The sequence below is a fragment of the Orbicella franksi genome, chromosome 3 (assembly GCF_964199315.1).
Source record: "Orbicella franksi chromosome 3, jaOrbFran1.1, whole genome shotgun sequence".
Classification (NCBI taxonomy): Eukaryota; Metazoa; Cnidaria; class Anthozoa; order Scleractinia; family Merulinidae; genus Orbicella; species Orbicella franksi.
In genome coordinates, this window is record NC_138147.1 from 19,376,471 (window position 1) to 19,394,037 (window position 17,567).

Below are 17,567 nucleotides of genomic sequence, written 5' to 3' on the forward strand. Positions count from 1 at the left end.
AATTTTCATAAAACTATCACGTCTTCTGCTGAACAGCAGGGTCTTCGCGCTAAAACAGAAAACAAGTAGATTGACTACCAAGGGAGAACAAGTTACTTCTAGTAAGGTAACTATCACTTACGCAGCATTCAGCGCATTTCTTTGCCGTTGGTTGGTTATCGATTGTAGTCGACGAATGCAACGTTAGATATTTATTTAGTGGTTTTACCATCGCTAAGGCAGACTGTAATGTAGTCTCAACAAGACGCGTCTAGCGAAACAAAAATTGCATACATCGTTCTATTCACTAAAGTTGTCATAAATGAAAAATCGAAGGAATAACATAATGGAGAGGAGATATTAACACAGTTTTGAAAACAATGGATACTTCCATGTGAAAGTGCCACAAAATTTTTAGTATTAGAATATATCCTGTTACTGTTTAATCAGTATTCCGTAGGTTCATTAGCAGTGTACGCTGGTGTAGTTACTTGTAGCACGTGCCAAAATACTGATATAATATTCTAATGAAAAGAAATAGGCTCCTTTTTATACAAGATAAAGCAATTTGATTAATATAATTCGCAATCGACTGTTAAAGTTTTACAGCTTGAAGCGAGGCTCAGAAGATTTGACAAAATCACATGACAGCGCTTAACCTAATAACTCCTCCCTCGATGGTCTGTTATAAAGCACCCTCAAAGACACAATCATCGGTCCGGTTTTCACGTTTCAAGTCATCTAACTTCAGAAGAATACGAAGAGACTATTTCAAAACCTATCAACTTATTCGGCTTTTTGATCATTCTCCGCTTCATTATTATTTCTTGAAGTATTTTATCGAAAAAAGACACCTGTAAAACTTAAAATTTATGCAGGAAAAACTACATGTTTGAAAATATAACACCCTAAGGTGAAAGGTGATCGAAACTTGACGATTTATTTCAAGTCTCGACACGTTCATGTATACACCACCGTCCGGTTATTGATGGGCCCACCTGCCTTGGTTATTATTAGCAGGACTGGTGCACTTATTATTTAATATTTCTCTCTCAAGCTCAGGCGATTGATTTTTTTTTTGGCAATGCTAATGTGATGATGCATCTCTCGCCATTTTTAGCGGTCTATAACAATGACCTCAAGACTGGCATAATTGATTTACTTTATGTCGAGTGATATGGGTTTAAAGTTATCTTCCGTAAACTACACGTGTTTACTTAAAGACGCCATCTATAATAACTAGGGATTCCATATTGGAAGTGAACTGCTGTCCCATGTAGAAAGATGGTGGGGGTGAGACATAAAGATATCACATGGATACGAGCACACTAGAAAACCATGAGGCCACTGCACCTCCACCGGCGGTCTAAAGTTGGTATATGAAACTTTTTCCTTAATGTTAAGCGTCATACTTTCAGATGCCACCAAGAGGAATTAGCAAGACAGCGCGAGAGGGTGCAAATAAAATAACAAATTATGCGGAAATTTTCGGGAGAAGAACGGAACAACTCTTCGATTATGCGGAAAACACACTTGATTTTAACAGTTGTGACAAAATTGATAATAAAGCCTTTCCAATTTACCGAGCAACAGTGAAACGAAAACCACTTCAAAGTCTTACCCCCAGTTTACGAATAAACTTATTAAACATGATGCCCGCAAACTTTGACATACGCTTGATATGTTTCTAGTATTTTTTGACAGGTATTTGTTCAATGAATACGGATTTTCAGTAGAATTTTGCATCCGTAACTTAGTAACCAGGCATTACATCGGACGATGAAAAACTAGTTTCCAGGCCGTTCGCCTAAAGTAGATTGAAACGCCTGGACGTTAAAAATTCGTCACGAACGAAATGGCGTGATTTCCTCGCTATTTTAGGAGAAAAACTACTTCAAAATAATCAATCTCTTCGAACGCTTCCCTTCGCATCAACGAATGTACTCAACAAATGGTCAAAGCACGAGGGCAGATTTAAGTCTGACCATCATAAATTCACCAATCGCGGGACTTTCTACGCAGTGGGGCATGGGAACTGCTAACAAACAGATAACCTGAAGAGGAGGCTGCCTTATGCGGGTAGCAACCTGCATCTCGCACGTAACTAACTTGAACAATACTTAATGCAAGCTAACACAACAATTTACAATCCTTATCACACCCGGGGGCGAGGGTTGTGCTGGGAGAATACAGCCTGGGGTCTATCACGGAACCTGGGCACGCAACGTATACTAATTCCATCTAACTGTGATAAGTACCAGAAGGTGGGAAAAGAGAAATTAAGAACGACGAGAAAGTTGTTATGGAGACTTTCCTTAATTGGGAACGTTCAAAATAAGGTTGCGTGATAGCAGGAGCCATAATCGGGGACGGAGACCGTAAGCGCGCGCCATTTCTAGTATTGGGGTTGTCCCCATGATATGGGACAATTATTCTATTTTTAGAACAAATTGCGCCATCGCCTGCGGCACACGCGCGTACATACTGCGAGGATTTTTGCGGATGTCGCGCGGGGGAAATGGCGTCCGAAATTCCCGAAATTTCTCATGTTTTTGGTCCACAACTCATCGCATTTACGTCTGTTGGAATTTTGCTTAAGTATTTTCGTTGTAAGCTGCTCCAGTTTGAGTGAAGTAGGATAGTGTCGAATTAAGATATGTTCCGCTTTAAGCTTAGATATATATCGCTGACCAAGTTGTGTTCCGACGGATGCTTCTTTTACATGAGATGTGCATTACTCCACTTTAAATTTCACATATGTTGAAGATTAACAGCTTTTCCATTACACAGCAAAAAACTAGCTGGATATATTTAGATATAGCAGAGCTTCAGGACTTCATAGTTTCCTAGCTCCTCTTGCCACACGCTTGCGAGGAATTTGCCAGTCTATCGCGACCGAAAAGTAAAACAAATAATTGCTACTTTGAGTTTCGCCTGAATTGTAAGGAATGCTTGATGTTTCATCAAGGCCCAATAACTTTACGTCCGTAGATACTGCTCAGTTTTATTTGTGTAAAAATCCAATAAATTCTCTGTTGTCGATAAATGAGAGCGCCCGCCGATGCGTGTTTTGTACAGTCAGTAAACATGACAAATTGTACTTCCGCCGCACTTTCGTCTGAAAGCGTACATCGAACTCATTAAACATATTAAAAGCTAAGCTGAAAATATGCGAATAAAGCAGAAATAATCAGCAAAGTTACGATGACGCTTTCTTTAATCAACTTCGAATAACGATTTCGATTTTGTTGATCGAGTTATCAAAACTCCTCGTCTATTTTCATTTTCGCAGTGTAAAACGTCACTATGCTTATGTTGAAGAAACACACATGATGTTAGTAGCCTTTTTTACGTTCGTGAAATTTGTTGCAGCATCTCAGCACAAAAGATAACGAAAGAAATCTTTGTCAAAATTTGTTGACAAATGAAAACACCGACTCGGACTTGAAAGTGCACGAGCTGCGCTATGCAAATGAACTAATTGTACGCGTCAGACTTTCCTTTCAAAAACTTTTGCAAACTCACTAAACAAGCAGAAACAATAAGAAACCACCAAAACAGGTTTTGGTTATGATTAACCATTGTCTGAGAAACTCACAAATTAACTCGATACCAGAGTAGAGAGTTTTCTTGCTATATTCTTAAGTCAGAACAAATGCAAAAACATATGCGTAAGCTTACAACAAGCGCGAGCAGATCTTATTATTCAATCCCAGCGCGAGATTGAAGTCTTGTTTTCGACCCTGAAAATCCCACCTTTTCCGTTAGCTCAGAGCATAAAACTACATATAAACGCCCTGGTTCTATTCCCTGCCTTATTCCCTGCCATCGCTGTGAAAAATACGCAAGATAATCTCTCAAGGTCTCTCACCTCTCACCATTTGATCACGCAACGTGACAACACCCACGCGAGAGCCCCCGACATGTGCGTGGATCCGCGCGGATATATGACGTCAGGATGGCGCAATTTGTTCTAAAAATAGGAAAATTGTCCCATATAGGTGCGCGCGGATCCCAAGACTTACGGTCTCCGTTCCCGATTATGGCTCCTGGTGATAGACATAACGTACGTTTTAAACCAGTGAAGAGTGACGTGCTAAATACAGATATGTCAATAGTTAAGTTAGCTGTATGTGTAAATAAATTTGGAAGAAGTAGTAATCCAAAATGTGATGGAAAAACGTCAGGTTACGACGTATTATTGAGGTAAAGTTAATCCACTGCAAAATCATAATTACCAATTAAAGTACCCCCATTGCTATGCCGAGGGTTTATTTATACAAGTTCGATTCTGTTGGCTGACTGTTGAATGCACGTGCTTTCATGGAACGTTTCTTTTTTTTTTGAGGCGACCTCTAACCCAGGTGATTGTAATCAACAGGTAATTATCACAGTCACGAGAAGGCAAATGTTTCGTTTGTTTAGAAAACTTTAGGCTGATTAAAGAAAGAAAAACATCATTGTACTTGAAACGCAAGGCGTAATGTGTAGAGCTTTTTCTTTCCTCAATTGAGCGCTGAGTCAGCTTTCTATTCCATGCGTGATGACTATATGAGGCGTGTTGCCCTCATAGACCTTATAACGTCGCAATGCTGGAAAATGGCTGTCATGAAACATGCTCGACCGTCCCCTTCTTTTCTTTAGAATATCGTTAAGTTTAAAGCTCGCTCTTACTTCTCCTATCAGTCCTATATTTAGTTGTATGACCACCTAGCTGATTTCTGAATTTCAACCCGGGTTCCCTTCCTGGGCTGAGCGATTCCCCCTTAATAATATCCGAAAAAAGATCAAAATAAAATAAATCATCACAAATTTTAACACAGTGATAAAAGCATATGAAAAGAAAAAAACACGATAGTCTCGATAGTTTGATTTTTTTTTTTCTACATAGTACAGACTGACAACTATTCATAAATAATTTGGGGGCCGTTATCGTTTCATGGCATTATAAATATCTCGCACAGCACCGCGCTATCATCACAGCATCACTTGACATTCGCTAGAAAGAACGATTTATTTGAACTCCCTGCATGGTAAACTGACCTGCGTGACGTCAAGTGATTACGTCAACGTAAGTTCGAGTAACTCAAGTGCTGACTGAAAACAAAGGACTTACTGTAGTAATGTTAAAACCCACTATCATCCGCTAGCGGATGGATTGATGAGATAAGCTTACACTGCGGCCCTTTTCATAATTTTATATGCACTTAACAAGCTTTGGCCGAGTATGTGAGCCGGAAATGAAACCACATTTATCATTAAACAGAGAACGTGCTCGCAGAGAAAACCGCTTCTTTTATTTTAAGACACATGATCTGCTGGGTATTTTTGTTGGAGTGTTGAAAGTAAACATGTTCTGGACCTCCTACGAATGTACTCAGTATTTTCTGCCCTCTGTGATGTTTATTGTCATTTCAATGCACCCAGTTACAAAATAAGGCCCTTAAGACCGGAAAATAGTTCAACGATATCAGATTATCACGATACCAGAAAAAAAAATTGAGTAAATTAGAGCTCTCACGAACAGTTAACCTCGTACGCGGTGTTCGAGTTGGCGGCAAAGAAAAGATTAGTGCAAGAAACACACTACAACTGCGGGAAATTTGGATAACTTCCACAGCAGTCTTGACAGTTTTACTTGAATAAAAAAGTTGCACTTACGTAGAGCAATAATAGAGACTATTCGACCAGACGCGGCGACCCCAGCTAAAAAATTACAAAGAGTCATCTTCATCTTCGACAGAGCTGCAGCGAGTACCACGGTCGTCTTACCATTTCAAGGATCATTAGTGTCGGGATATCAGAGCCTTAATTCATGATGAAATCATTTCGTCGGTACTCTTCCTCTTTTACTAAACGAGAATTCGAGGCTGTAACGTCTGCGAATGAACTTACGCAAACACGACCCCGTGCCACTCCTCAAGAAAAGCTCTTTGTCAGGAGAACGACTGGTGAAAGTATTCCGTCTCCAGTGGAAGACAACAGGCTGAAATGCAAGTTTGAAGCCATCGATGTACTGTTACAGATTCTACTACATCAAGACGAGTTGACGCTAAAAGAGTACACTATCAACGATAGCAAGATCAAAGTCTTGGTTATTGAAGACACTGAATTTTAACTCTCATCGCTCTTCACAAGTCGAAGCCATTAAGCTTAATGGTGGTACAACTGACTTAGCGTTTATCAGGATTAATGTGAGCTGCTGGCAAGACTCGTTAAACTGCATCGTTAAAACTCTGTACATATGGTCATCACTACCATCAACCTGTTCTTCAGAAATTCAGGGTAAGAAATTAAACACACGGACTATGGCCTGCCGGCTAATTAACCATAAACCGAATAAGAAAGAGACGATTATATACATGTAAATGAAGACTCCATGGGATAACAACTCGTAAATATCTCTATAAACGACTATGTTATTAGTAAAGCATTTTATCCTCTATCAATAGACCTCCAACATAGGCGGATGTATAAAAATTACTCTTTTTAAATTGTCAAGCTTAAAACTGGCCACTCAAAATGGCGCAATAATTCGCGTATGTCAAAATATGCCGGATTTCTTGCAATGGATGCTCTTAAAGCCCTTGAGATGTCACAATTTACCAGAGGCCAAGGCTAAGTAGTTGTAAACGGTTTATGTTAAAAAAATGGGATTTACCTTGGCGTTCTCAAATCAATTTATCTCTTTTCAAATCTGAAGACGGTCAAAAGAGAAGGCGTCAGTCGCCGAGTAATTTTGTAGTTGTGAAAATTGTCAAGCTATCATTTTATGAAACACGCAGAGATAGCTATTATCAGTGGGTAAAAGGAATCTTGCTGGAATGTTTCCAAAACGGTCCATGAAGTATTTGCTCTTCTGGAGTTCAGTGATAAAGATTAAAAGCCTCAGATGATACTGCAGATGTGTGTGTATCTCATGCTCACATCTTTACATGTCTCGACTAAAAGCTGTTACATGACAGATAAAACGTTCATCCAAACCAATTACCATTATGTTGAGATTCTTTGTAGTATTTGTTTGGAATATTCTAGTTCTTATTCTGCTTTTTGATCACTTTGTGGTTTTTCTTAGACGGACTGGAATGCCATAAAGGTGACAGAGGAGTGAGCTAAAATGAGATCCAAATGGAGAATGTTATAGCTTTTTGGGGGGAAAATAATTCGATTTCGAAATCCTACTTTCTGACGTTAAAAGATCGATAAAAAAGCCATTGAGTTATTGGTAATAAAGTCAACCTTTTAAAGCGAATTAATCGGTTCGGAAGGTTCATATCCGGATGGGACAATTAAGTACAAGTTAATCTTGTTTGTAGCTTACCAACTTAATTGAAGTGCAGTGATGCATCATTTTTCCCCAGAGAAAGTTCAAGTATCAGCCAAAAAAAAAAAAAACCATAACAGCCCTTGTTATACAATTTTTTTTTTTGCGATTCCCTGACAGAGTTTGTCCTGTGTTCTAAAGATGGAAAAAAATAATCTAGAGAAACTGGCCTTAGTAAATCCTGTACTAATGTGAAAAATGCTTTTGAGCCATTATTGCTTCTTAGTTAAAAAATAGCTTTCAGCGATTTCTTTGTTTATTCAAACACTCCAACATACAAGCATACCTCTGAGGTTTTCACTATTTTCCGTCCCCGGTGGATTTACGCCACTCATCGAAAACGAACGCACTATCTGTGGTGTTATAAAAATACAATGATTCCTTCCGCTACACAGTTACAGGGTATGACCCACAGGTTCTAAGGAAGGTAGCACTTAACCTCTCTTTGAGCACTTCTAGTTATCTACTTTAACTTTTTGGCTGAATATCAAAGCTGAACCGCTCCCTGAAAAAACGTTATCTCTTGATATTAAAATATCATGTCTAAAATCGACCATGTTTGATTGAAAATGCCCGCCATCTTCGCTACGAGGTTTAACCTTTCCACTTTGTAAACGATGTCTTACGTCTATCGCCTTTTGCTGAAAAGCGGCATTTCTTTAGACCGCGGGGTGTACGATTTATCCCTGAATTGAGCCGAGGAGCACTGGGAACTAAACATCGGCTTTTTTGTCGTGTCAGCAGGTCTCAAAAACCTTGCACAGTTTAGTTCTATATTCAGTTTGTTGACGTATGGAGACGACCTGCGAATGCCGAGATTGATACCCGCGCAAGGTCCAAAGAAAACGAAAATCACGGTTGCTCCAGAGAGGCAAAAATGTAGCATGCACGCACTTCTCAACGATTGGAACGAAACTTCCTGAGAAAATCAAAGTAGTCTTCAGAATGTTCGCTCTTTTGTCTCAGAAACAAATCGGTCCTCTGGATGCACATAAACTGGTAAGAAATTCCTGTTTGAACTTGCCAAGGACAAATTGAACAAACAAAGCTAAAGGGCTTGTCAGAATTGGTGGACGTCTCCTAAAGGAGGCAGCCGTTGTCATGGCACCTTATAAACCCGTATTTTTCAGTCGCTCTCTAACTAAGTTGTTCGACTTTTTCTTGTACCTGGAAACTTGAACAAACCGTAAGAACACAATTTAAGTCTGGAAAACGTTGCGATGCAAACAATTATCATCCAAACACGGTCCTGCCAACAGTTGGTAATATTGTAAAAAGGCTGAACATTCGCACCTGCATCCATGCCTACAAAAGGACAATTTTTTTTTTTTTCAACAGTCTGGCTTTCGTCCAAAACCTTATACAGATGTGGTTTTAACGAATTTTGCTGATTCCTTTTTGAATCACGTGGATAGTGGAGAGTTAACTGGGCTGTCTATGTGGACTGGGACTGAACGCTCCGACGAGGTTGTTTCTATGTTCAAATCGTACCTCTTCAATAGAAAACAAAGACCTCAATAGCTAACAGTGACCAAAACTGTCCCTGTTGGTGTACCACAACGTAGTGTCTTGGATCATTTATAAGTGTTTATTATTTTAATAAACGAACTGCCTTTGTCAGTGTAATCGGCATTGTCAGATAGTCCCTTATGGCGATGCCACTGTCTTGCATTGTGACTCCAGAGATCCACTGAGACCTCGAGACCAATTTCCTCAGATCTAGACGTATCAGACGTGCGGAGGAGAGGATGGGTAATAACAATAATGCAACGAATACCCAGGGGAGGGATTACATCCACCCCGCCATTTTTTACGGTCGGGCTAGAGTTTGCTTGTAAGTCCGACTAAGGGTAACTTAGGACAGAACAAGGCAGTCCGTATCTGAATGATTGTTAATTCTGAATACATCTAATTGCAAGCAATCAATCAATCAGATAACACTTTATTTAAACACGTTGCGTCTAACAGCTTAGTATACTAAGCTCGATCAAAATACGAACGTGTATGCACCTAAAGAAAATAATAATAATAAAATAAGTTACATTGTCACAAAAACAATACAGTTAAGTATCCACAGTATAAAATGTGTCTAAATTTTTACCTTTAGATTTTTACTTTAAAATAAAGGTGTCTATCTATCTATCTATCTATCTATCTATCTATCTAATCATATATTAATATGTATACTATTAACACTAAAAATTCAGCAATGTTCACAGCAGAAATCTGAATAGAATAACGATAGGCCTGTAAATATACAGTCAAAGGTCTACAGTTCTCAATTTAATCCTAAAATTAGAACTATCGCTGCCAGTTTCACTCAGTGTAGTTAATCTATTCCACAGCCGCGCACAAATATAGGTAAACGAGTTCTTCATAAACTTTAAGTTGAATTTGGGTAAAGATAAATTGACGCCAGCGCCTCTCAGATGGTAGGGCGTTTCCCTGACACTGGAACTAATGTTCGATTTTTACGCAGGAGCTTCAGGAACCCAAGCATATATCAGATATCCATCAGATATTTTTTATGAGATTTGTAAACTCAAATAATTGAGTTTACAAAGACTGGCGGGCTTCATAGAAAATGCAAAGTAACATGGTAGCTACTAATATCCCCAACTGTCTAATAAATCCAGTTTTTTATATAAGATATATTGGATTCGGCCAATTCAAATTCGTTAATCACTTTATCAGATCATGTCAGCGAGTTGCCTGTATAAAACGGTAATGGTGAGTCTGAAAAGTCATGCTAGTCCTCTACTGATAAATTATAAACAACACAATCTGTGGCACAGTTCATTTTGACATGTAGCTGTGGATTTGTGGTCAGTGTCGTTCTCATTAAGGAATTTGTCAGCTAGCCACGTTTGAAACGAGCCGCCCCCTACTACAAATAAACGCTTTGAAGACACCAGAATATTCAATTCCACAATGGCCACGGCACCTCGATCCGTAAGATTGTAAATTGAAGGCTCAAAAATAATTGGTTTTAGAGGAGTTAAAATCTTCATCAATGACTTAGCGTTTTTTCGGGCAACTATTGCACGATAAGACGAACTTCCATAGTCTGCGAAATCGGTGGCTAAGAAAAGAGGTATGGGAACCGTACTGGTATTCTTGTACCTTTGAACTAGCGTCGTTAAGTTTGAGATACACTCCTTGACCGCTACACTACTGTTAAAAGTAGTTCCAAACTTTAGCATCTTTTCTGCACGAATGTGCGCAGAGACAAAAAATGGGCCAAGACTTTTTGCGATGAAATCTCGCGCGACTTGAAGGAGTTTTGGACTAAAGAAAATGGCTGCGTCCCGAAAGTGCAAACGATCTGTTACAACTGGTGACAAATTAAATTGTGCTCGAAATGATCTTTTGTTATTACTTCCTCTCCATTCAGCCAAGCCAACACATGGCAACTTCTCTATAACTTCATTCTCGAATTTTCCTACTGAATCAACCGCAAACACATTCATGCAAATTGTTCTTTCAACTTTCAAATCCCCAAATGTTTTCCCGTGGCGTTCGTTGCAAGGAAAAAATGCGCGTGTGCTTCGATTATATTTCTTGCTCTTACTTAAGTTCGTGTAATCAAAATGTACCAGTACGTCCAGTTTCCCTTGGCAGACGTCTTGAAACTCTTTCCAGCTTATAAGCGTACCATGATCGTGCGAACGAAGCGTGCGATTGAGTGCAGACACGTTATAGTACAGTGCGAGTGTTTCAAAACCCTTCTCAGTGGATGGGCCGTAAAAACGCGAGTCTTTTACAAATGGAAGGACAACTTGTCGTCCACCATACGCAGCAAGGGCTGTCAGATCAAGGAAGTTATTTGTCGCCATCGTCAGTTGCTCCCAGTAATCAAAAGCGATGAAAATCTTTTTCCCGGGCCGCCGCGCAATTTCCTTCACCTTCTTTTTGGGAGCTGAACTACTGGACTGTTTTATCGTTTCCCTGTGCCGAGAAAGTGATCGATCGTAGATGTGTATGTTTCCGTTGTCTAGGATACTGGTTATCTGTATATAGCAGGCGCAAATGACCAGTGTAATTCCACAGGAAAGACAAAAAGGTTTCAGAAAAGATTTATTTAATGGTAGCCAGGATAGTGATGTCTTTCTATTTGCATCCAAGGGGGGCACCATCCTTTCCACCTTGTACCACGGTGGGGGTTTGAGTCGGCGTGTGCGTTCGAGAGCTGTTTCGTCAGTATCTAGTATTGGAATAAATATATCTTAAGAGTCGACATATGTATATCATCTATTCGACGAAACTGCGTCATTAAAATTTTTATTAAATCCATTTTGAAATCACTGGTTATCCTTGCAATCTGATTGGCTCTCAGGGGTGGGATTTATTTACGAATCGCACTATTTTTGCTCTAAATCGCATCTTTTTCTCAGCCAATGAGAACAGGACAGTAAACAAAACAACCAATCAGATTCCAATGTTAGTTTAAAGTAACCAATAAAATTTCGGCAAACTGAAAGGCAAAAAGCTATTGTGTGGCGAATTTTGCAACTACTATTGCCAAAAACTTGTTGTTATTGTAGTTTTTTCCAAAACAATCAACGAATTTAATTAATTACAGTTTTTGAATGACGATTATGAGTTCCTTCAGGCTGAAGACCTACTTGTGATTTTCAAATCGAACTACTGAAGACCGACTTGTGATTTGAAATCACGCGTATGATTTCAGACCTAATAATATACATGAAAAAATTACTCGATTCTGATTGGCTGAGAGCAGTGCAGTTCAAGTGTAACACCAGTGCAAAAAATGTAACACCAGTGCAAATTACACATCGTAATTCTGAGCTATGATTGGCTGAAAGACAACGGGAAATTTTCTAAGCCAGTGATATCACATAAAAGGAAGATGAAAATTTTGTGCGGAAACTTTGAAAAAAGTTTTCTCGAATGAGAAAAAATGGCTTCAAGAAAGATCTTCGGGTTCTTCCTCCACGCGAATTTTTTCATGTTTATATTATTAATAAGCAATCATACGGTTTTTCTCGTTCAATTTGGAGTTAATTTGCACTTGTGAGTTTTTCAAAAGGCTGAAATTGACTCGCCGAAACGGCTCGTGCAATTTCAGCTTTTTGAAAAACTCACTCGTGCAAATTAATTCCAAATTGAACTCGAAACCGTACGATTACCTACACAAATTGCACTCCGCTCCGTTCAATTACCATTATAAAAATTTAGTGATATACCGAGTTGTAGCAAATCGATAAAAACGATATCCCAAGTGAGAGGATATCATTTTTAGCCACACATGTGTGATATCATTTTTGTCCCTTAACTGCTCTTAAATTTGTTGATGTATAATCGAAACATCTTCGGAACTTCATCGGAAGTCTTCGGCAATCTTCGACAATCTTTGGAAACCTTTTAGAGAATCTTCGGAAATCTTCCTATTGTGGTCGGAAGTCTTCGGAAAATCGCCAATAAAAAGACAATTACATGGTCGCTTGGAGATGCGAAATATTTCTTCTCATGTTTCAACACTCGAAGATAAATTTCGTATCTCCGCGCGGCCATTAGTCTCCTCCGCAGCGGGTTTTTGGGAGCTTTGAGTAACATCCCATAAAACGGCTGCGGAGGAGACTACGCGGCCATGTATTATCCTTTATAAAACCATCCGCTTAAAACACCCTGCTAGCCGCTGTACGGGAGGACAAGCGGTGGAAATCGAGCCTGCTAACCATTCAAAGAGGATGGAATTACTTTAAGGTTGTGTTTCTCTGTTTTTATATTTTGGTCATTACTATTAGGTTGTACAGCAATTTCTATTCTCTGAAAAACTTGATTTCTGCTTGTAAGTGCAGACTTCATTGAATGTTATACACGGACATACTGATATCCTGAGTTTATAATTTATTCACAGTCAGTAATTGCTATCATTACATGGTCAGCTAGCTTCGTGAGCGCGCTAGATAAACCAAATTTCGCGCTGTGACGGGCTACCCCAGTGAGGGAGTTAGAGCTATCTTGCACGGCTAGGATTAACTGATGTATTCCACAATAAAACAGTAATCTTAACGCCATGAAATAATTTTTTACTGACCAAGATTGTTCAGTCAAGATGGCTGGATACATATTAGCTCGATCGATAAACACACGCAAAAAAAGAACTTCAACAATATCTAGCCTTCTTGACCTCCGAGTGGTCGTCTCGGCTTTCTTTACCAGTTCTGTTCAAATTCCAACACGCAGCTCCAAAACGTGCCGTTTCATGTCCGAAAGAGAAATACGCGAGATAGAATCTTGGCCATCATGTCTGTGCAGGTGAACTCGACATTGTCTGTTCTGATTTACGCAGTCTGCAAACAGGCTCCCGGCGAAAATTCACGTGAATCGATTGAGAAATAAAAGCAAGGTGATGATTGGATAGCATTCAGTAACTCGTAGAGGTATAATGGGTCGCTCATTAGATGCTCCTTGATCCGACCTGACGTTCCAAAATTCTGCGTGTACTAAAGTTCCAGCAGCAGTAAATTTAGACTTCATGACAAGATAGTAGGAATGTAAAGAGACTTGACCCGTATTTCGGGGTACACAATTCTATCTCTGTGTTTTGGGAGACGGTCAGTACTAATATCGAGCGAAAACATGTTCGTTAGGAACGCATTCAATATAATTTATTTTGCAAAGTATTGATAGCACTCCCAACAAAATTATTACCTCGTGTACATTCATAATTACCCGGGTACTTTCGGAGCGAGTCTCCAGGTTTAATATATTAAATTGTGTTCAGCGACTTTTTGCATTTGTGTTGTTTGGTATCGCATGGGCACAGATGTAATTTATAGTTTTTGTGAATTTATTGCATGAACTGTGTATAATCAGAACGAGAATCGAACTGGCCGTGTACCTCTCGAAGATGAACTGTCGGCAGTCGAATTGACTTCAGCCCGCTTATTTGGATATAACAACGCGTCTCGGCTAATCGACAAATCAATCAACGGAACAATTCCGTTGATTGTTCCGCCTTAAACAAATTGCAACTTACTTAAATTTGGTGGAAAATTATTTCATAAATGCCTAAACACCTTATGTCAAAAATCGACAAAAATCGATGTTTGTGAAAACGGTTAAGTTGCCATTTTTTTATAAAAAGATTTGCATTAAATCCAAAATGGCCGCCAAGTGATACTTAAGCCAGATACGACCGCGTTCATGATTAATGCCTAACAACAATTGGCGTGATTGGTAAACTGTAAAGTAAATCACAACGAGAAAACGAGGTGCTATAAGGAGAACGGAAAAGCAGTTTCCTTCCAGAATTCTTTGGAACTAAGAGTCGTTCAAATGGTATATCTTACGGAATTTGCTGATTCGTCTTCCTAGCTTGCTGTTAAGAGGTCTGCACTCAAGAGCAGTGTTATTCGAAAGGCGACTCATAACTACTGGCACTGTTGCTTTAGAAAACCAAACGTGTGTTAGTAGGAAGTATATCTTTCATGATAACTTTCTTTCTGTATGGACCACTGTATAAGTTGAGGTATTCCAACGGTCTCAGGAACAGTCGAACTTAGGCAAAAGGGAAGCGATGGCATGAAAAGCACGATATTGTTCGTACCACTCTGTCCAACAGCTTGCAGGCCCTATGCAAACGCAGCCACTGTAGTAGAAGGCACACCGATTCAGGAGTCGAAATTTGCCAGTTTTTCAGGTCGTGCCGCTTCAACACAAGTACGTATTGTTCCATACTGACAAGACCAGAGTATTCAGATACGTTTGAACTGCTTTGCACTAATATTTCGTGAAGGAAGGTAGGATAAAAATGTTATAGAGAAGGGACAATCAAAGACATCCTACCGGGTCGCTGATCAGAAGGAACCGAAAATTGTTTAAATGCAAGATTAAAGAGGCCCTGCGCCTAAAAAACGACCGATGATTTCCGGCTAAAATATAAAATCGGCCGATTTTTATCTCCCAAGCAGAGGTTACCGAATACTATTTTAAAATGAATTTCTTTTGTTTCAGTTTCGCTTTAAACCAAAAATATCAAGCCACAAACTTTTTCCGTCTGATAGCAGCAAAATCAGGCCGAAAATAAGCCCCCGCAAAAAACTGTTCAGAAATTACTATCGCAACGCAAAATAATGAGAAAACTACACAGTGTTGAAGAAAAAGGCCTTTTAATGCAATATCATTCGATAAACATCAAAAAACTGCCGAAGCGATTAAAAAATAAAGTTTCAAATATTGCATACTAAATTAGATGGAGTGTTGGAACTGATTTTAAAATAATTATTTCTCAAACGTTCAACGCTTTTGAAAGCAATCACAGTGATGAATTAGACATTGGAGGGATATACATCACGTTTCTGGAAAAACATTTTTCGGCCAAAGTATATTGACTTTGTACAAAGCGTTCAAAGTTACCGTGTTTACCGTTATCCTGCTACTTCGGCGAAGCACTTCTCTTTTGCCAATACGGCCGTGGATAGCGTGGTAAACGCCACTTTAAACCTTGCTAGGCATTCAAAGACCATCCTAAGTAGAATTCTACGTCCTCTTAAGAAGTTACCCGCGTAAGAACGGATAAGGTAAATTTCGGACCTTCACCGATTGGTCTCATTTTCTCAGTGAAAGTCAACCATTATATACAATGTACAAATATCACATTTATTTAAATCAGTTCAATTTTTTTTCAGCTTTTGCCAGGTGGTTTTCAAGGTGAACTCAAAACTGGCTAATTTGCTTTGGGAGACGCTGAATTTTAGCTATAAATGTCGGATGCTGCTAAAACACAGTTTTTTAAAACTAACAAGCTGAATGTTTTACATGCAAACGGTTCACCTTTCTTCGATATTTGGGACCTGATCTAGGATCGAGTCTACGATAAATCAAAAGTACTAATGTCAATGTAGACACTTATGGAACAAAATTTGTGGCCATTTTTCACTGCGCGCAGTAGAAAGCCCCGCAAATTTACCAAATAATCGCCATTTTCATGGTAAACAAAGATACACGGCGGTCGCACCAATAACCAATATACATGAACGTTAACGCTTGGAAATAAAATATTCACCGCTACAGGTCAAATTGTAGATTTTAAATAAGACTTTCCTCGATTTAGCCGTTATTTCAGGAAAACTCTACCTTCAATCGGCATTTAAAATATAAAATATTTCTTTCTGATCGAGATGCACATTACTGTAGTCGGGTGAGTTGTGTACATCTTGCGATGGCAAGACCGAATACCACATTAAACTGCTTTTTTTAAATATATTTTCTAAGGCAAATCTTTGCTCCTTACCTGAGGGTAAAAAACGTGTCAGCCTCTCTGTAAAATCTTTTACTTCATTTCCCAAGATGCGGTATCGCAATGCTTGTTTACAAAACCTCACATGCTCGTTTCACACTTGATGACCAGCCCCAGGGTAAAACAGTGAGGACCCTCAAAACGAACAAAGAAAGAACAAAAACTTGAACTTTCGACTCTCACGTCATCAGGTCAAGCGCCTTGAAAGTGCGGCACATTTCTTGTGCCTTCCGGCGTCAAGCAAATAATGTTTTCGCCTTTTCCCCTACATTTGAGTTGGGAGATATAACAAAACACTTAATGACTGGCTCCACGGGAAACAGTGAGTTTGGTTTCCCCCTCGACCTCAATATCCTCCTCGGCTTCGCCTCGGGATCATGCATTCTTGCGATCATTCTGGATTTGTTTTTGAGGAAGATTCAGGTAAAGAGATCACATGATTATCGTGACACCATCATTTTCGAATAGCTCAGTTTTGAAAATGTTTTCCGTCCACTCTAAAACGCAAAGCCGACGTTTTCAGTTTGAAGAGCGTTTTCGCAAATGATCCGGGACCGCAAATGATCCCCATACTGGACCGCAAATGATCCCGACCAAAATATAAGGAATGGCATGGATGGTGGAATGGTGTGAATGGGGAATTAGGGTGAATATAGATTTTATCAAAGCCGTCTCAAATCATGGCTTGCGTACACTTTCGACTGAATTTTTGTTACTGCACCACTCAATCATCAAAAACGGACTTGGATTTTCCTTTGCAATCTTTAAGTTGTGCCTTTGTTTTTTTTGACCACCGCCAACAAACGCTGCATATAGATCGTTTTCATGTGACGTCATCATTTTCTAAAATCGAAAACTAAAGAGCCACCAAAGTTTTTATCGCCATCACGCATAAGAGGGGGTAAATTTATATCTGTTTACAATGTTACAGCTAATAGTGTACTTCGTTTGAAAACCAGCGTATTTTGAATTTCAGATCAGAGTTGTGGCGGTGCG

The 17,567-nt window shown here is 39.3% G+C and overlaps 1 pseudogene across 1 annotated transcript; it reads right to left on the reverse strand.

Moving 5' to 3' along the window:
- Nucleotides 1-7,360: 7,360 nt before the first annotated feature.
- Nucleotides 7,361-17,567, reverse strand: LOC145482605 (uncharacterized; annotated as a pseudogene). Its single transcript, XR_014048783.1, has 2 exons — nt 16,566-17,567; nt 7,361-11,507 (listed from the first exon to the last, which is right to left on the reverse strand). The product of XR_014048783.1 is annotated as an uncharacterized LOC145482605 (transcript).